Source organism: Engraulis encrasicolus, chromosome 14 (assembly GCF_034702125.1).
Source record: "Engraulis encrasicolus isolate BLACKSEA-1 chromosome 14, IST_EnEncr_1.0, whole genome shotgun sequence".
NCBI classification, from domain to species: domain Eukaryota; kingdom Metazoa; phylum Chordata; class Actinopteri; order Clupeiformes; family Engraulidae; genus Engraulis; species Engraulis encrasicolus.
Genome location: NC_085870.1, coordinates 53,962,250 through 53,983,709, shown reverse-complemented (window position 1 = coordinate 53,983,709; position 21,460 = coordinate 53,962,250). Strand labels below are relative to the sequence as shown.

Below are 21,460 nucleotides of genomic sequence, written 5' to 3'. Positions count from 1 at the left end.
TAATATTCTACTGTATGCTAATAAAGATTTCATATGGCATTCAGTCATCAAATTAAAATGAGCAGCTAGCTGTGCTCATTTTAGGTTGACTGTTTCATGATATACAACATTACAAACAAACACTGATCATGTACGAGCTAACCTTCATATTTTGTGGTCAAAACAGCTGAATTCCAAGATACTCATATCAATCTGTATATACACGTGCAATAAGCTATTAGGTAACACTTTATAATAAGTACCCCTTTTTGAGCATTAGTTAACCCTTAGTTAAGCCTTATTTTAACATTAGTTAACCCTTAGTGAAGCACAAGTTAGTCATTATGTAAGTGTTATTTCTTATTTCTTAATCATTAACTACTACCGTTAGTAAATGGTTTGTGTGTACTGATGTAACTGTTCGCTAAGCAAAGTTAAGCCTTAGTTAAGCCTTATTTTAACATTAGTCAACCCTTAGTGAATCACGAGTTAGTCATTATGCATTTCTTGGTAATGATTCGTTTATGGTGATTGAACTTTCTGATAAGCATTAGTAAACCATCATTAAAATGTCAGATAATCCACCTTTATTTATGAAAAAAAACCATTATCTCTTTGTTGCCTCCTACCACCTAACCATTACCAAGTACTATTAGGCATGTATGGCAACAGTTTGTAAACTCTTGCTTTAGCATTAGTGAAATCTTAATTAACCCTTTTGTTATGGTTAGTGTGTGATGACAGTAAGTTGAGGCTCATGTGACTGCCCCTCATGGATGTTTCTGGACATTAACAAATGACTTGATAAGCATTGCTTATGCATTATCAAGGATTTATAAACCATTACTTAAGTATATCTGGGGAACTGATCTAAAGTGAAAACCTTCCCATGCTTTACAACACATTAACAAATGACTTGTTAAGCATTGCTTATGCATTATCAAGGATTTACAACCCATTACTTAAGTATATCTGGGGAACTGATCTAAAGTGAAAGCCTGTTATGGCTTCACAACACATTAACAAATGATTTGATAAGCATTGCTTATGCATTATCAAGGATTTACAACCCATTACTTAAGTATATCTGGGGAACTGATCTAAAGTGAAAGCCTGTTATGGCTTCACAACACATTAACAAATGATTTAATAAGCATTGCTTATGCATTATCAAGGATTTACAACCCATTACTTAAGTATATCTGGGGAACTGATCTAAAGTGAAAACCTGTTAAGGCTTTACAACACATTAACAAATGACTTGATAAGCATTGCTTATGCATTATCAAGAATTTTCAACTCATTACTCACTCATATCTGCGAAACGTTTAAAGTGAAAACCTTTCCATGCTTTCCAAAACATCAACAAATTACTTGATAAGCATTGCTTATGCATTATCAAGGATTTATAACCCATTACTTAAGTATATCTGGGGAACTGATCTAAAGTGAAAACCTGTTAAGGCTTCACAACACATTAACAAATGACTTGATAAGCATTGCTTGTGCATTATCAAGGATTTATAACCCATTACTTAAGTATATCCGGGGAACTGATCTAAAGTGAGAACCTGATAAGGCTTTACAACGCATTAACAAATGACTTGATAAGCATTGCTTATGCATTATCAAGGATTTAAACCCCATTACTTAAGTATACATGGGGAACTGATCTAAAGTGAAAACCTGTTAAGGCTTTACAACGCATTAACAAATGACTTGACAAGCATTGCTTATGCATGAGCAAGGACTTACAACTCATTACTAACGCATATCTGGGGAACTTTTAAAGTGAAAATCTTTCCATGCTTTCCAAAACATCAACAAATGACTTGTTAAGCATTGCATGGGAGGCAACATCTGAGAGATCTTACTATTCTCATCAAAACATTTACAAACCACTTACACAATACATTTGAGATGTGAGATGATGTCCTTCATGGTAACGGTAACACAAGACAGACAACTTCAATATCTTTAACTATTTAATTTTTAAAAGATAACAGTTATCAGCTTAAACAGTAACATAATGAAGAAAGAGAGATGAGGACTAGCAAAATGAAGAGATTAGATGAGGGGAGAGCTTGTGGAGAGGAGAGGGAGGCAAGAGAAGAGATATAGTGCATTCATGTGGTCTTATCTAGTAGATATTATCTAGTTGTGAAGTGGTATTTACAAGTGCGTTGCGTTCATGTGCTATTTTGTTGTTGTTTACAACTTAAAGATGGTGGACCAGAGTGAGACTCTGGCCATTTTTTTTGTTAATAAAACGATAATAGACTGTTGTTCATCAGCTACAGCAAGCAAATGAATTAGGAAGTCAAAAGGTAAAAATGCTGAATATTTTCTGACAGTCATTTACCATGACTATCTGAACATACTGAATGCCGGTTTTTGAGTATTTCAACTTAGCGGTTGCCATGGTGAGAGTAGAGCCAGCTGTTGTGTACGTCATCAGCTCGTAAAGTCGTTAATCAAAATTTTCTACAAGGGCCGGTGGCGTTCATGTGTGCTTCGGATGTCAGTGTTTGGTATTTACGTAATTACCACATGAACGCACAATTAGGAACTGTACTGCATTTAAAAGATATTTTCTACTGGGCAGCAGCAGTGAGCCCGTAGGCTACTTTTGAGCTCAGCCACTTTGCACTGTAGTTCAGGATCTCCTCAAAATAATTGTTNTAATAAAAATATAGGTATTGAGGGTCTGTAATAGTGATCTAAAGTGAAAGCTGTAGAAACTGCATGATGACTTCTGTTCAGCTATGAAAATACTCCGGGTGTCGGCGGGCGTTATGGGAGAGAGGTGGCCGGACGTTCACGGCCTCTATGGGAGCTAAAGGGTTAAAGGAACTTTTCTGACGATGATGGTCCTTTTTTTAAGGGTAAACTGCCTTCATGATGCTACCTGTGAGGAAACAAATAAAAAAGCACAGTTTAAACATTAATTTTGTTATTTGTAGGCTACTGCCAAAAGGTAGATTAAGCTTACACTAAGCGCAAAACATTCCCCTCCATTTGAGCCATTGCAAGCACAGAGCAAAATAGCAGAAATCGCTAGTTAGCATGCTAGTTAACAAAATTTGCTAAGCAATATTGTTCTCTACAACTAATAGAGTACTCAAACACCCACTTGCATAGAGACATACAACTGCTTAGGTGGACAAGTAATGTTAACCCTCAGAATTCACTCTGACACAATTTGTAAACAACAGCACCATAACTGAAAGCCCAAGTTTTTTTTTTTTTTTGAAAACTAGACATCTCAACCATAATTTTGATACCTCATATGTGTGGGTATCTGCTGTACAACTAACAGTGACATTGTTTTTTTTTTTAAAAAAACGTTTTTAATATAGGCCTATATATTTTTTTTAATTTTTTTTTACCTTGACCAGAATACTGTTGAAATGACACAACGTTGAAATCGCGGTAAAATACAGCTCAGTCATACTCATTACTCTCCGTCAAAACAACCGAAAATGGCCAGCAGGAAACACAATTAACTTTGTAACTCTTTTTCACTAGTTTTAGAAATCTCTGATCTCTTAATTACAGGGGTAATACTTAAGATTCTCTATTCTAATTTGCATCGTCTCTGATAACTCAAATATTCCAGGAAGTGGTTAATCGACCGGATGTTGTTTTGTGATCAGTGATGCGTTTCCAGGGGACGTTCTTTGAAGGGACACATTAAACTTTGAGGAAGTAGGCTGAATTCGAAACGGGAGGCAGTGACTCGATGACTCTCCTCCTACATAAACAGGTCACTGATCAGAGAGGCGAAGTCAGCTGATGAGGCAGCCGTTACGAACGGCACTAACCAGTGCGCCCTGTAGCAACCCAATGTAAGTAGGCTGCCGGATGTGAGTGCCCGGATATCCGCCCGAGTATTTGCATGCATTTGCATTCATTTCCACCATCAGGAATGCTTTGCGGTATCACAGCTACCCTATGTGAGTCGCGCTGTGTCGCCTGACTGTCCCTTCAATAATTCATTGTAGCCTACCGTAACAACTCGGCCTCAGCCCCCGCCGCAAATATCCACCACACCACCACGGGTCCTCTGGTGTTGTGACCGTTTTAGGGTCTTTTTTCATATCCAATACTTTCACATTAAGAGTGACAATTTCATCATGGATGTTTAAACGATATGTGCGAATGCAGTCATGTTGAATTTAGGGTGGCCAAACCATGCCATGTCATGAAGAACGTGCATCACATTATTTAAACAGCTCGTGTAAACAGCTATCCTGAGTGCCCGTGTCTTTTTGGAGATCGGAGGCTTGATGAGCAAAGAGATGGGAGAGAAATTAGTTGTGCGCGCGCACACACCTCTGCACAATATCCACCGGACACGAAGTTACATACTGGCTCCAATATTTCAGCGTCGCGTTTGATTCTGTACTGACACTTTTAAGTTTACGTAGCACAATCAAATGAATATGTTATGTCTAAATTATAGGCTCTAGTCTCCAATGTGCCTAGTTTCCCGTGTTGTTGGCATAATATAATCTGCACAATATGCGGCATAACTTTTCGAGTGCTACATTTAGACCGGGTAAAGTAGGCCTATCGAGCATGGTGTCCCTTCAATAATATTAAGAGTGTCCCGTAACAACTCGGTCTCGGCCCCCGCCGCAAGTATCCTCCACCACGAAGGTCCTCTGATGTTGTGACCGTTTTAGGATATTTTCATAAATAAGAGCGTGCGCGCGCGCGCCTCTGACTGTATCTAGACACGGAGCGAGAATGGCTCCAATACCGGTATTTATATTCAGCGCCCAGTTTAATTCTGCACTGACACTTTTAGATGTAGGCCTACATGGCATGCACAATCAAATGAGTAGGCTATGTCTAAATGTACTAGGCAGGCTCTAGTCACCAATCTAGCTGGCTTTGTTGTTTCGGCATCACCAATAATAATGGCACAATATGCGGCATGGTTTCGCGTGTTGTTTTTGCACCACCAAATAATAACACATGCGGCATAGCTGCTGTTTTCTAACTCAGAGAGAAGGCTATGCCCAGATATTCTTTTACTTGTAGGATATCCTGATGTTATATTTCACTAATGTAAGGAGTAAAACTCAGAAACTTCCCGAGTGCTAGCTATTAGACTGGGTAAACTCGTGACTTTAATGCCTTCCGAAACGGGCTATTCCAGTGTCTGTGACAGTGCATCTATATAGTCTTGTGCAAAACTTTTTATTTAACATTGCGAATGGGCAGGATGATTTGCTTAGACACGCACGTGCTTCAGAGCAGCTAGAACTGAAAACAAAATAATGCCGACGAGAAAGTAACGCCGTTATCTTTTGATGGATTCCCTTTGGGTGCCCGGTGGAGACAGTTTAATTTTCACACCCAAATCAATTCGGTTTTAAGTTATAATTTCATTTTATTATTTTTTTATTATTATTTTGATGTTATTGGTCACCGGGCCTATTCTTTTGATTGGGAGATCAAGGAACTCTCTGGTGTCGCCGAAACGGCGATGTGCTGTGGGCTCTTTACGCACGGCATGTGTCCCTTCCATCTTCAGTCAGACTCAAATCGGACCGAAATCAAGTAGCTGAGGTTAAACTGTCGTAAATACACGACCGAAATCAAGTAGCTGAGGTAAAATAGACGTAAATACTCGGGCGGATATCCGGGCACTCACATCCGGCAGCCTACTTACATTGGGTTGCTACACGCCGTCTTGCGCATTTGATGTTACGGCGATTCTTGCGATTCTATGGGGGGAGTTACGTTCATCACGTTAGCGCTTAGCTTACGCATGCTATTTGAACGGTGAATGATCGTCAGACGGCGGAATCGTAAAATAGGCTATAAATAGATCTAGCGACAGCATATTTAGATACTACAATGTTGATTTATGCATTAGATTTTCAATATCTACATACATAAGTGTCAGAATAAAGAGTATGATAAGGTAGTAGCTTGGGTAGTAGCCATGTTTGTTTTTCAGGTTTCCGGTTGAGAGGGAGGTGGCGCACAGCATGTTGGGTACCAAGGAAGCGAAGTCAGCATCTGATGTATCCTTGAAATATCCTCGTTACGCCCACAAATGCAGTCAACTGCCGAGAGAGGAAATAAAGCAATTTTTCGTTTCGATCCACACTTCATGACTCAATGTCCAGTTAGCTCACTGGAAGGACAGCTGCCTTCCCCGTTTCGAATCGGGCCGTAGTGTCTTGTTCAGTGTTCACGGTTTATATTGCTGAAGGACAATTACAAGTCTAAACGGAGAAGAGTCGTCATTTCAAGGTGTTTTCGCGGACGTATTGGCATGTGGATGTTGACAGTGTCGGAAGTATTAATCAAAGTTGACACGAGAAGTTGGAGCGAATGCGAGAAGAGCATGCGATGAGCTGCCTGCCTGCTGCTGCCTACTGCCTACTCCTGCTGCTGCCGCTGCTGCTGTTGCATCCAAGTAAGTTTGGCTGCTAAAATGTTTTGATATTCACTGAACAGACATGCAATTGTCTGCATAGTCCTTTCTTATTTGAAAGATGAATCCCTGTCGCTTGCAAGATACACAATCTCATGCCCATCGTGCATAGCTAATTCATTGCATTGGGGAGAGGTGGACGCCGGATGTAAACAAACTGAGTAGCTTTGCAGATGTGTCACGTTGTCACGTTGAGTAGCTTTGCAGATGTAGGCAAAGAGATTGGCACATTACTAACGGTGTTGGACTACCATAAATGTTCGTTTCTTTTCTGAGGTCTTTGTAGTGAGTCATGTTGTTTTTTTGTATGTTTAGATGAGGTAAGCTTAAGCCTACTGACTTCTGAAATGACTGCATGAATGATTTGTCCCAAGCTTTCTTACAGTAGGCTACTGACCTCAGAAATAATTCATGGCGTTGTGAACCTGCTGATGTATTTATTTGCACTCATGTAGTAATTTACTGTCATGAAAGCTAAATTGTGACTTGACTTTTCCCTCTCTCAGTTGTTGGCTCATGACAGATTTATTTGATAAGTGGAAGTGCCCGCTGATGCAGACCCAGTGTAGGCCTAAGTATACATGCTGGCATTGTTTTTGTGACATTTAATCTCATCTAAATCATCATGTTTTTGAACAGTGTTGGGTAGCCAGCCACCCATGCATGTTGACACAGCCAGCAGCGGGCACCCATGGCACATGGGGATGGACCCAGGAGTGGAGGATGACCCAATAGGGTGAGTTAGTGAGCTAATGTCATACACATGTAATTGTTTTAGGTGTATGGGAAATAATTAAATGTTTGTTTACATTGTACAGATGAACGTTCAGCCCACTCACTGTTGACACCAGTGACACAGTATTGACCAGATCTCCTGGAAGTGCCCTCTGTCGCAGACCCAGTGTAAGTATGCATGCTGGCACTGTTTCGTTTATTTAGGCTATGTAGGGCTTGACACAGTATTTGCTTTTAGTGATATGTAATAAATATTTTGTCTGATATTAAATCTCATCTAAATCTCATCATGTTTTTGAACAGTGTTGGGTAGCCACCCATGCACGTTGACACAGCCAGCACCGAGCACCCAGGGGGATGGAACCAGGAATGGAGGATGGTCTAATAGGGTGAGTTGCTGAGCCAATGTCAGAAACATGTAGACTATACCCTACCCTCATATGCAAACCCGCTAGTCTGTATCTCCCTTAATATTGGTGTCAGATTCGCACAAATGCAGTTCTGGGGTGCTACCTTGCCATTAAACAGGCAGAGCAAGTATGATTGAAATCCGTGTCGGTCAGTGCTAATTTTGAGAGGAATTTTTAATTTAGTTTAAGTCTCTTGACGAAAATGCAATTTTAGTTTTAGTCACAATTTGGTCATCTAAATCATTTTTGTCTTAGTCTAGTTTTAGCTGACTAAAATTCATACAATTTTAGTCGCCGAAATCTAAAATAATTTTAGTCAACCAAAATACTACATTAATTTCCTCTTGTCTACACTTCTCTATAAAATTGTCAAACTAAAATACAATTTGGGGAAATCAATGATTCAAATTACATATTGTAATCATGAAATATTGTCAAAAACTGCCAGAGTGTCTTATAAGCCAGTGCGTCCAATGTGTAAAAAAAATCATGGCCACGACACTCATAAAGCTCTGTCGATATTTTACGACTTCGGGGGGAAAACGGGACTGCACGTTATGAAAAAATACTTGTGGGTATACCAGTAATCAAGAGCGTCGCGGGGTAGCCTACAGGCACCTGTTGGAAGACGTCTCTCTCTCTCTCTCTCTCTCTCTCTCTCTCTCTCTCTCTCCCTCGTGCGCGTATTGCAAGCTGTTGCATATTATTTGCTTGATTCGAAGTTGTGATGGCATACGCGCTCTCGTTGACATGGTTGTGTCCATGTTGCATGCATTCGCAAGATGTTATTGGAAAAACGCATATGAAAGCGTGGAAAGGCCGTTTACTTCCTATTTCAGTGTCCTTGACTGAAACAAGTCGCAAAACTCCACACTTCCGAATCCTTTGCGATCAGCACTAAAGTGATTCTTATCAGAAGGCTTGTACCAATGCATAGACCCTTAAATTACAAACATTAGCGAACATTGAAAAAAGATCAGACAACGACCGTCGGGTAGCAGGTTCATGAAAGCGACTGGGAGTGGAGAAAAAAAAGGCATCGTTAGAGAAAGATGTTTGCTACTTTAGGACAGACAGCACCACCACTATTTCATGACTGCATAAACTTCTTCGTCATGGATAAATGGGCAACAATATTTTTGTCCAGCCAGGATTGCCCTGAAAAGTAGGCTGCTGCTGTTAAAAAAAGGTCACGGGCGTGCAGCACCGACGCTGCCTGTCACTGTGCCTGCGTGTTTGTGTGTGTGAGGGAGGGGAGGGAGACGCGGAGCAGATGGGTCGCGACTTGCGAAAGATCAGGAAATTCTTTTTCAATGTTTCAGTGACATATTAACAAAAATGCTTCCTATTGGTTTTCGTCTCCGATGGTATTGTAGTCACATTTTTATTTTTTTGACGAAAATATAAATCAATATCGTTATATTTTTCGTACAAACACATGCTGTTTTTTTCGTTATCGTTTTATTGTCTTCAGGGGAAGAACAATCGTTAACGATAATTATGGCGAAAATATTTCGTCACGAAATTATCACTGGTGTCGGTCGGGTCCCAAAGTGTCTGATTTCACGTGAAATGACCCTATGGCATGTTTATACAGTAGGTTTAAATAAGACGAGATGTACTCCAATGTCATGCGCCTTTCTGTTCCAAACCCTTTGGAAGGGACTGTATATGGAAAAAGTCGATAACGGTCTGAGTTCCTGCTTCTTAGTGCATATTGCTTTCTACATGACTTGTGTCCAATAATATTGCCCATAATTGAAAACTGTGCTTTTTTTGTTTGTTTCCTCACAGGTAGCATCATGAAGGCAGTTTACCCCTGAAACTTTTTACAAAGGACCATCATCGTCAGAGAAGTTCCTTTAACCCTTTATCTCCCATAGCGGCCGTGAACGCCCGGCCACCTCTCTCCCATAACGCCCGCCGACACCCGGAGTATTTTCATAGCTGAACAGAAGTCATCATGCAGTTTCTACAGCTTTCACTTTAGACCACTATTACAGACTCTCAATATATTTTTATTATAAAAACTATTTTGGGAAATCCTGAACTACAGTGCAAAGTGGCTGAGCTCAAAAGTACGGGCTCGCTGCTGCTGCCCAGTAGAAAATATCTTTTAAATGCAGTACAGTTCCTAATTGTGCGTTCATGTGGTAATTACGTAAATACCAAACACTGACATCCGAAGCACACATGAACGCCACCGGCCCTTGTAGAAAATTTTGATTAATGAATGCACTATATCTCTTATCTTGCCTACCTCTCTTCTCCACAAGCTCTCCCCTCATCTAATCTCTTCATTTTGCTAGTCCTCATCTCTCTCTCTTTATTGTGTTACTGTTTAAGCTGATAACTGTTACCGTTTAAAAAATTAAATAGTTAAAAATATTGAAGTTGTCTGTCTTGTCTTACCGTTACCATGAAGCACATCATCTCACATCTCAAATGTGTTGTGTAAGTGGTTTGTAAATATTTTTGATGAGAATAGTAAGATCTCTCAGATGTTGCCTCCCAACTTTAAAGGTTCCCCAGATATACGTTAGTAATGAGTTGTAAGTCCTTGATAATGCATAAGCAATGCTTATCAAGTCATTTGTTAATGCGTTGTAAAGCCTTAACAGGTTTTCACTTTAGATCAGTTCCCCAGATATACTTAAGTAATGGGGTTTAAATCCTTGATAATGCATAAGCAATGCTTATCAAGTCATTTGTTAATGTGTTGTAAAGCCTTATCAGGTTCTCACTTTAGATCAGTTCCCCAGATATACTTAAGTAATGGGTTATAAATCCTTGATAATGCATAAGCAATGCTTATCAAGTCATTTGTTGATGTTTTGGAAAGCATGGAAAGGTTTTCACTTTAAAAGTTTGCCAGATATGAGTTGGTATTGAGTTAAAAATTCTTGATAATGCATAAGCAATGCTTATCAAGTCATTTGTTAATTCGTTGTAAAGCCTGAACAGGTTTTCACTTTAGATCAGTTCCCCAGATATACTTAAGTAATGGGTTTTAAATCCTTGATAATGCATAAGCAATGCTTATCAAGTCATTTGTTAATGTGTTGTAAAGCCTTAACAGGTTTTCACTTTAGATCAGTTCCCCAGGTATACTTAAATAATGGGTTATAAATCCTTGATAATGCATAAGCAATGCTTATCAAGTAATTTGTTGATGTTTTGGAAAGCATGGAAAGGTTTTCACTTTAAACGTTTCCCAGATATGAGTGAGTAATGAGTTGAAAATTCTTGATAATGCATAAGCAATGCTTATCAAGTCTTTTGTTAATGTGTTGTAAAGCCTCAACAGGTTTTCACTTTAGATCAGTTCCCCAGATATACTTAAGTAATGGGTTATAAATCCTTGGTAATGCATAAGCAATGCTTTTCAAATCATTTGTTAATGTGTTGTGAAGCCATAACAGGCTTTCACTTTAGATCAGTTCCCCAGATATACTTAAGTAATGGGTTGTAAATCCTTGGTAATGCATAAGCAATGCTTAACAAGTCATTTGTTAATGTGTTGTAAAGCATGGGAAGGTTTTCACTTTAGATCAGTTCCCCAGATATACTTAAGTAATGGGTTATAAATCCTTGATAATGCATAAGCAATGCTTATCAAGTCATTTGTTAATGTCCAGAAACATCCATGAGGGGCAGTCACATGAGCCTCAACTTACTGTTTGCCATGTTACCAGTCATCACACACTAACCATTACAAAAGGGTTAATTAAGATTTCACTAATGCTAAAGCAAGAGTTTACAAACCGTTGCCATACATGCCTAATAGTACTTGGTAATGGTTAGGTGGTAGGAGGCAACAAAGAGATAATGTTTTTTTCATAAATAAAGGTGGGTTATCTGACATTTTAATGATGGTTTACTAATGCTTATCAGAAAGTTCAATCACCATAAACGAATCATTACCAAGAAATGCATAATGACTAACTCGTGATTCACTAAGGGTTGACTAATGTTAAAATAAGGCTTAACTAAGGCTTAACTTTGCTTAGCGAACAGTTACATCAGCACACACAAACCATTTACTAACGGTAGAAGTTAATGATTAAGAAATGAGAAATAATACTTACATAATGCCTAACTCGTGATTCAGTAAGGGTTAACTAATGTTAAAAATAAGGCTTAACTAAGGCTTAACTTTGCTTAGCGAACAGTTACATCAGTACACACAAACCATTTACTAACGGTAGTAGTTAATGATTAAGAAATAAGAAATAACACTTACATAATGACTAACTTGTGCTTCACTAAGGGTTAACTAATGTTAAAATAAGGCTTAACTAAGGGTTAACTAATGCTCAAAAAGGGGTACTTATTATAAAGTGTTACCAGCTATTACATTACATTTAGCAGATGACTATCCAAAGTGACTTCGAAATAAGGAGAGTGCACACCAAAAAGAACGTAACCATGAATCATTAAAACAAAGAAGATGTGTAGGTTCACAGAAAACAGCTGTAGGGTATACTGCACAACGCAAAAAGGCAGTAACTACGCAGAGCTCCGAACTGGGTTAGTGACATATGAAGACCTATTGTCCAGCCTAACCGGGCAAACACGCCGGTGGTGTCAAGAATGAGCGAGAGAGAATCGCTGTAGCAAGAGCAACAGGAGCGATAGAAGCGACATAGTACTCCTGTTAAAAGCAGAATGCAAGCATTCTGACATTCCAATTGGCTGTTGCTGAACCGCATCATTGCTTATTTGCATAATATTCACTGAAGTCCAACTACAAACTCTCGCTCAAATCGCCTCTAGTCGCCCCAATCACGTTTGTCTCTTCTGTCTCCAGCGACTCCGTACAAAGTCAATTCCGTCGCTGGAGGCGCTCAAGTTGCGTCTGGTCTATTCGTGCCATATAGCTTTAAGTATATTATTGACAAGTGGCAGTTTTGTTCATTTATATCATCACATTCTTTGCACAGCAATCATTTTATAAGCTTCATATTTTCATTTGGATTTCATTAAAACCATACAAACCTATTGTCAACAACAATGCAGTTATTGCCTTCTTGCATTGTAGGGCAGTATTAGGGCTGTTCAAAATATCAAAGTTATGTCATGATATTAAGGTTGCTGTCAAACGATATCAAATTTCATTATATCGTGTTGAAACAATATTTTTGTCTATTCTGCCAAAAGTTAGGTTATGCTAAGCGCAATATATTCCCTCTACACTTGAGCCATTGCGAGCACAGAGCAGACTTGCTACCCAACACTCATGCAGAACACCACTGTGTGTTTCTCTATGGCCCTCCACTCACACTGCTGAAAGGAGGCAAGATTGTGAATTGTTTAGCACAATTACTTGTCTTTAAAGGAAATATTGTCTAATTTTTTTTTGATATTGACTGAGATAATCGTGATATTAATTTTTCTCATTATCGAGAAACCTGTGGTGATGTATCGGACTTGGTGCCAATACAAAGGTTTCCCATTTACAGACATTCACCCTGTGAGGAGGAGCAAGATGCTAAGCAGCCAACCATATGAGTGCATTTTTTGAGTGACAGCAGTTTCCAACAATCAGAGGTTGAAGAGTGCGCAGCCAGGAGCGCACAGCCAGGGATTTTTTTTACAAACGGGAAACCCATGTATGCTGAAACCAATGTTGGCGTTCTGAAGACCCCTCCTCCTCCCCCTCCCCCATCCCCAACAGCCAACACAGATGCAACGTGTCAGCTGTTCATTAATGGTGTTTTCTCTCGCCTTACTGAATGATCTGTCCTCCGAGTTGCCTGTGCCACTGTTGATAGCCAGCGATCCCTACCCAAAGCACCTTCACCCCCCCCAACCCCTCCACACGCGTGCACAGACAGACGCACACACACACGCACGCACGCAGGCATGCACACACGCACACAGAGAGAGAGAGAGAGAGAGAGAGAGAGAGAGAGAGAGAGAGAGAGGGAGAGAGAGAGAGAGAGAGAGAGAGTGTGAGAGAGAGAGAGAGAGAGAGAGAGAGTGTGAGAGAGAGAGAGAGAGAGAGAGAGAGAGAGAGAGAGAGAGAGAGAGAGAGAGAAAGAGAGCATTCTCTCCCTCCCCCATCTCCCCTGCAATAAGCTTGGACGGCTGAGCCTTGGGCAGCTCCAGGGAGTGGGGCGGGAGATGATGGAGCACCCTCCGGGGCGTCAGTAGGCCTCCACGGACTCTCTCCCCTGGCCACCGCTACACCCCACTCTCCAGCCCTCCCCTCCCCTTTCCATTCACCTCCCATCCGCCTTGCTTCATTCTCCTCCTTGCTGCCTCTGCAGGCCCCCATGGACTCTCCTCTGACCACTGCTCCCCTACTGTACATGCTGCTGTGCTCTGCTCTGCTCTGCTCCCCTCCTCCCTGCATCTCGCTCCACTCTGCTCCCCTCCTCCTCCTCCTTCTCCGCCACTCTCTCTCTCAAACCACCGCTCCCCTCCACTCCGCTCCCATCCTCTGCCCCGCTTTCCTGCCCTCCTCCCTGCTCTCCTCCGCCTTCAAAGGCCTCTATGGATTCTTCTCACCAGTGCTCCCTTCCAACCTGCTCCATACCGCGTTGCAGAACCAGCATGTGGTAAACAGCGGGGGAGGGGGTGGGGGTGGGGGGTGTATTTCGGTGAGGTTGCACACAAGCATCGTTATCTCAGAAGGCGGGGGGAACATCTTGAGGAAATATTGTTTGTGGCTCTCTGTGCTGTTTTGTTGCTGAGGCTAATTTGGCGGTGCCCTCCTCCTCCGCGACTGCTGTTGCCCTTCTCGGAAACAATGTCTCCACCTCGCCTTTTGTTTCATGTCTGTAGTGGCCTCTCCCGTCTGTCCAGACGCCGGCTACATTTAGCCCTGTGTTACACTCTGTTGGGTTTTAGAGCCTGGATCTGGTGCATACTCTCAGAGATGGCCTTACGGAAATGTGGCATACATGCAAGCCGTACGTATCTTTTTTCGATGCAACGGATAGAATAAAGAAAGCAAGCCATTGCTGTCATCACACGGTCATATTGAAAGCCACTTACTTATTTTCAAGCCTGAAACATTCATACATAAAAGCAATGTGTTCTTTGATAAAAAAGAAAAAAAGATATATTTACTTCTATCGGTTGAACAAAGATGGAAACCGCTAACGTGGAAGATGTAAGCTGCCCTGATGATTAAAGAAACATGGTCTTACACCATGAGCCAACAATCCTTTAATTACTGGCGAACAATATTCATGAATCACGCCCAGATATCCAAGGTAAATGGATTTCAAAAAGTGTGCAAGGTTGTCTTTTCTAGCGGTGTGCAGAGAGCTTTGAAAATTCCTGTGTGTGTGTGCGTTCATCTATTATGCTGTGCATGCTACTTTACGTGCATTTATATAGACTTTACTCTTTGTTCTCTGTGCAACTATTCAACTCGGGCACACAGTCTGAGTGAAAGTGGAGAAATGTCTCATCCGTTGAGATCTGGAGTGTATTTAAAGTTGCTTGTTACTTACACTGTGGCGGAGATGAATTCCGTCCTCCCCTGTTGTGTAGCCACGTAACCTGTTTGGGCGGTGAGCCCACTCCCCTGGAGCGCGCGGGGAGAGAGATTGATACTTCAGGGTCAATTATAGCCCAGAATGACTGAATGGTGCCAGGCCCAAAGGCACAAAGAAGGTAGAAAAAGGCTACACCTCTGTGAGAATGAGAGAGAATGGGAGCGGGGAAAGACATACCGAAAGAGATAGAGAGAAAAAGATAAAGAGGAGAGTGTGAGAGAGATAGAGGAGGGTGGGGTGAGGAGGGGTGGTGGGGGGGGGGGGGGGGTTATGGAGAGCAGTGCGATTGAAAATAATATTCCTCATATTCTGATGCACTATTTTAATTTCGGACTGTAAAACATTATGTGTCTTGGAAATGTACAGTACAAACATAACACTACAGTGAAATGATCAGAAAATGAATGAAATGCCCTTCATTTATCAGCAAAAACATCCCCAAAAGTTTCTCCCACAACATGTGCATGTGTAAGCAGTCTGCACAATTAAAGTCTTTCACCTGAGACAGTGAGGCGACTGATGCTCATGAGTTTGGGACCACTGCCAGTGCTGCTGAAATGAATAGTGATCAGTTTGATTAATTAAATTATTCCTTGAGTCTGAAATGCAGATGCATATGGGCAGAACGCAATCACGATAAAACTCAGAGCACATTGCTAATGATACTAGAATTTCTTTTTTTGTTGCACAGGCATTGGAGTAGCAGTGTAGAAAACTTAAATCGGTGAAAAACAGGTACCGGTATAGCAGTGGTAGTAGAAGGAGTAGTGCTTGATACGGTACATGGTATAGCATAGCACATAGCATGACATATAAAACACCAGATATTCAATAATAATAATAAGAGACCGACTAATAATAATGATAATATAATAATAAGAAGAATATGATATTAGAATAATAAGAATAAGAATAATGAAACATAACTATGTGTTGCCAAAAATGTTGGTTGATAAGAACATCTAAATAGTCTGAGTCAGCTTCATTCAGTCCGATTTAACCTAAATCTGCGTCAAATATTTGTTGTCAAGGACCAACAAGTTCAGTAAGATTCTCATACCCATAGGTTGGATGCAGAATGTTCCCACAAGGGGCCAAGAACATGTAATGAGAGCGGGGGTACACATGCTGTAGCCCCTAGTGGGTTATAGCTCATGTGTGCTAGAGGGGGTGAGAGTATGGGGATGGGGTAACGCATGGGTGAACCAGCCAAGCACTAGTAACAAAGAGCACACGCTTCGCCACTGGGCCTGTGGAATAAGCCCAGAGCTCATACAGACCACCGCCACAGCTTGTTAGTGTGGATGAAATAAGCTTAGCAGTTGACCACATGAGAAATCAAAGGCAGTGGTTGCTGCTTCAGACGGCTTGGCTGCTAGGCTTGGCTGGCTAATACTGTATCTATGCTCTTCGGGCTCCTTGGCCCGCCATTGTAGGCCTCCATAACCATACAGTCTGTACAGTCTATGAGCGTGGCAGTACAGTGAGAGTGAACCCCCCCCCAAAAATACTATATACTGTACATGAGTACAATTTTGTATTAAAGTGATTCTGCCTCAGGGCCCTCCAGAAATGGATCTGAATGGCTGGTAAGGAGAGGGGAATGTGGGGAAATGGCGAAAGATGTGTTGCAGTCGAGGAACATTTCTTTAAAAAAAATCACAATACTGTACTGTATGTAGGGCGCTAAACAGGACCATGCAGCACTTAAGATATTCCACATGCTGTACAGCGCAGCACGGCTCTGTGTGCACTTCACTGGCTTGCGTAAAGGGACAGCAGCCGTATGCCATTTGGCCGTGATGTCATCCATGATGGGATTGTATAAGCACACACAGACGCATACACGCGCGCCCACCCACCCAACCAACCAACCACCCACACACACACACACGTTCATGTGCACATTCACATGCACACACACTCACACATACACAAAGTTCAGTGGGAAGGCTTGGGGCTGTAGTATGGCAGGATGCGACTCCATCAGTCATGGCATGACAGTATCCAGTCTCCTGCTGTACTCAATGTGTCAGGAACAGAATGTGAAAAAATTCAATTATATACAGCACGGCTCAGAAGGTACTGCAGTGTGCACTATTCGTTTTTTTTCTGTCTTTCTTTCTTTTTTTCCCCTTTTCTTTGCGGGGTGATTTCGTCCCATCTTCAGTGTTTGCCATTTTCAGGCAATAATTCATCCAGACAGCAACATTTCTACATATTGGTATTGGGAGGGAAAAATAAATGAAAATTCAACTGGAAAGGAACAAGGACCAACACTCACATTTCAGGCAATCGGTTCCTGTGCATCCTGTTTTCGCGTATACAGTATGAGGCATGAGTGAAAGGTTAATCAGAATAATGGTACGGTTAACAACATAAATGGGATAGCTGTGTTTGGATACCTTGGCTTGCTGTGGAAATGGTGAAAAAGGAAAAAAAAAAAACAACAACAAAAACACTTCAGCAAGGTTATCTTTTCATTTCTTTCATACTGAATTATGTCTTCCCGAGGCAGAGGGTGTGCCCTGTTTTTACCAGAGGTGACTTTTATAAACAAATGAATGCTGTAATTGTAGAAAAGCTGGTTACATTTGTTGTGACTTTTAAAACATAGTGGGCCTATGCACCAAACGACAATGTCCATACCCTGATGTATGTGTGCATACCATTGCATGCCTATAGGTATGTGGCTATTAGGGCTTGCAAATGTCTCAAAGAGCTTAATTTGCATTTTATTTCCATTTCTGTAGGATTTTAAAAGATGTGCTATAAAATGTGTGTAGAGCTGTATCCTTTAAAATCCTGAATAGTAGCAGGCTATGTATACAAATTATGAGGTCATAAGTATGTTGTTAAAACAACTACCGGTAAATCATGTCACCATATTGTTTTTTTTATTCTGACATTTTTGCTCTTTATTCACTCCATATATTTATTGCTTTTCTCTTTTCCCCAACTTATCAGCATGTGTTCGTGGGGAATATGCCACACTGTGGTGTATATTCAAGAATGTGTCATCTGAGACATGCATTTTGTTAAGATTGTTTGTGTTAATATGGAAAGTGACACAACATGTGTATTATTCAGTTAAAATGTATCTGAGACATTTTGGGTTAAATTGCACCTTATTTTTTTATTGTTATTTTAAATGTATTTTAAATGTACAACATAGGCAAATATACTAACATTTTCTCATTACAATCCACTGTGGCACTGTGGATTTTTTTATTTCATTGATTCCTTATTATTACACTATTATTACCCCTTGCTTACACACAATTGACAAAGTGTTTTGTCCCTAAGCACACACTGCAAATGTGTTATCCCTGAGCACACACAATTGGTGTCATTTCTGACACAGAACTTCTCAGAGTGTATGAGGAGGTGTGGGAAGTACATTTGCATCCAAGGTTACAGTTACAGTACTTACCATGTCAAGGGCAGGCTTTGCTTTGTGCCTGTCACCATACAAATAAAGTTGGTGTAGGAAAAGTTTTGAAGTGATCTCTCTCTCTCTCTCTCTCTCTCTCTCTCTCTCTCTCTCTCTCTCTCTCTCTCTCTCTCTCTCTCTCTCTCTCTCTCTCTCTCTTTCTCCATATACCTTTATAATAATTCTGGTTTCCTTGGGGATGAATAAAGTATCTACGCTGTTACTGACCAGTGCCCTACATTGATGCATGTCTGTATGACTACTCATAAGATTATTTACCGCACCGGCATGGTATATTTTGCTTCCATGAGGAGAAGCACATGAATTGAAAAAGAAAACAGGAGTAAAACCTGTCAAATTAATTTATTATAATGTAAGTAAATAAAGGTGTGAATGCAGTAGCCTATTGCCTCTTTTCCACTGCCGCTTTTCTGGTAGGCCTACAGCTTGACACAGCGCGACTCGGCCGCCACTTTTTGCTTCACGATTGAGCTGTGTCGTGCCTATTCGAAAAGCAAAAAGTGGCATCCGAGTCGCGCTGTGTCGAGCTGTAGGCCTACCAAAAAAAACGGCAGTGGAAAAGAGGCATATGTGAACAACAAAAGAAGACATTCTGTGCAATTCTTAATTGTTACCACCAGTTTGAGTTCAGACCATGCCATTTACGTAGTACCTTACTGTATGAAATGTGTGGAAGTCAGAGGTGCCTGAATTAAGATCTTGTATCACGGTTATGTAATAGTCAAAGATGATAAAGTAAACATAGCAAGTATGCCTGACTAAGCTGCCTTGGCTTTGGAGATGTTTGAAGTGTTTACCCCTTTTATATTCTTTTGACAACTTGGATACGATCGTGACTTGTTTTGACATTTCACAGCACACAAATGTAGCCTATTCATTGGGAGTAGAGTCCTCCTAATTAAAGTTGCCTTACTCTGCAGCCATTGGCAATGTTATATGGAGGATTTCGTCAGTGCTCCGCCTCTTCCAAAAATACCACCTCGGTTGGAAGCGTCGAAAGCAAATTATAAAACATTTTATGATTTGAATCTTGACGAAAGATAACAGAAGCACCTAAAACACTGGAGAACAGATTCAGTGAACGTTTGAAATGGAGGGCACAGAATGACACTAATTCAGGGCAGTTATTTGGAAAGTCTTTAGTTGCAAAATAACAAACTGCAGCGAATCTTTGTTGTAATCTTGTAAAACACTGAATAATTCTGAGAGAAGGTTGCGAACAATGATCAGTAGCACTTTTAAACGAGTTTTCATTTTAGTAGTTCAGAAGGGGTCCTTGGAAATCACCTGAGATATCTGTGCAGTGATGACATTATGATGCCGTATTCATTAGTGTGAAACTCATTAAAATTTGAAATGTTTAAAGTCTTACACCAAAAACATCATTAACGCAGCAGAGTACATCAAACAGTATTTTTTATTGTCCATTATCTTCTCTATTTCACCACTAAAGCATGATCTCAGAATTATGGGGTCTCAAGATATTTTCTTGCAACTAGCACTTGACTCAACTAATGTATGAGATCCAGGTCCCACATCATTCCCACATTTCAGATGCCTTCACACAACTGACTGTCAGTCATGTAGAACTCAGTCATAGTTACCCCCTTTCCTTGCGATATTAACATCATCATGACACACTGACTGGCCCGCAGCTAGTGCAGCGTTACGATACGGGCTAAGCTTTCTGTTTTACTGTGATAATGAGTGTAGTGAATCTTAAGTGCCAGACAGAAGCATTGCTTAAGACGTTTCTAATTAATTACAGACATCAGAGTGCTGTTGTGTCTGTGTGAGCCTTGGGTGCAGTGAATATTAGTTTACTGGCAAAAAGATTGAAAATATTTAATGAAAGTGAACTCTCAGAGGGACCAAATAATCAGATATGAAACTCCCAGGGTAATTCACTGGAGGAGTGCATCAAAATTCAACATTTTTTATTCGGCGCCTTTAAAATGTGAATAGATGCTGGCTGTTATTCATTCTCAACCTTGGAAGTCCGTGGCAAGCTTTTTAGTTTCCAGCTGCATGGAGGGAGGCGAAGGCCGTTGGACAAGGCAAGCCTGCACGCTTAGTTGTGCACAGAAAACGCAAGTTTAAGAAGAAGAGACAGAGAAAGAAAGCGGGAGACATAGAAAGTGTGTGAGAGAGAGCGAGCAAGACATTCAGACAGGGTGTCCAAAAAATAGACAAATGTTATGCTTCCTTTCAATGCTGTGACTCAATGCTGTGTGTAATGTTTCTTCCTCTCCCTCTCCCTCTCCCTTTCCCTCTCTCCCCCCCCCCCCCTCCCCCCTCTCTGCCTCTTCACTGACTTTCAGGTGTTCACTCACATGGCTGTCAACCTGGGGAGCCTGAGGGAGTGACATGCGCCTGGCCTCCTTTGGGAGGGAGAGCGAGTGCTGTTAAGAGCCCTGCTGTGGTGGCCGTGCAGGGTAGAGGAGGGGAGCCGAGCCCTGCTGAGCGGACCGGACAGGATTATCCCTCACCTCTGTGTTGTTTTGAGAGGCACCTTGGAGGGACCCGCATGGTGCAGTGAGGGGAGCAGGGGACCGGAAGTCAAGCAGCAGCACCACCACCACCAGCACCCCTACCTCCACTCTACTGTGCTGAGCTGAGCGGAGCTGAGCTGAGCTGCCCACTCCAGCGCACACCAAACATGCAGATCAGGGCTCACACTTGCTCTTGAAGAAAGGCTCAGTTTTCTTTTTTTTCCCCTTTTTTTTCTTTCTCTACCCAAAAGTGCAGCCTCGGGCAATGAAGCAAATCCAACTCTCGGACCCTCGCTCTCTCCACCTTGCTGAGCTATTGGGTTGATATTCTGTATTCTCTCTCTTTTTTTCCCCCCACTGGCACCGAACTGGGGAAGGAGAAGTAGAACAAAGGGGAAAACAAATCCTTTGGAAGTCACAGT

The 21,460-nt window shown here is 41.3% G+C and overlaps 1 long non-coding RNA gene across 1 annotated transcript; it reads left to right on the top strand.

The window, feature by feature from the left end:
* The first annotated feature begins 6,177 nt into the window (after positions 1–6,177).
* On the top strand, positions 6,178–7,322 carry LOC134463423 (uncharacterized). The gene is made up of 3 exons (XR_010037755.1): positions 6,178–6,418; positions 7,076–7,172; positions 7,255–7,322. It is a non-coding gene; the product is annotated as an uncharacterized LOC134463423 (long non-coding RNA).
* The last annotated feature ends 14,138 nt before the right edge of the window (positions 7,323–21,460 follow it).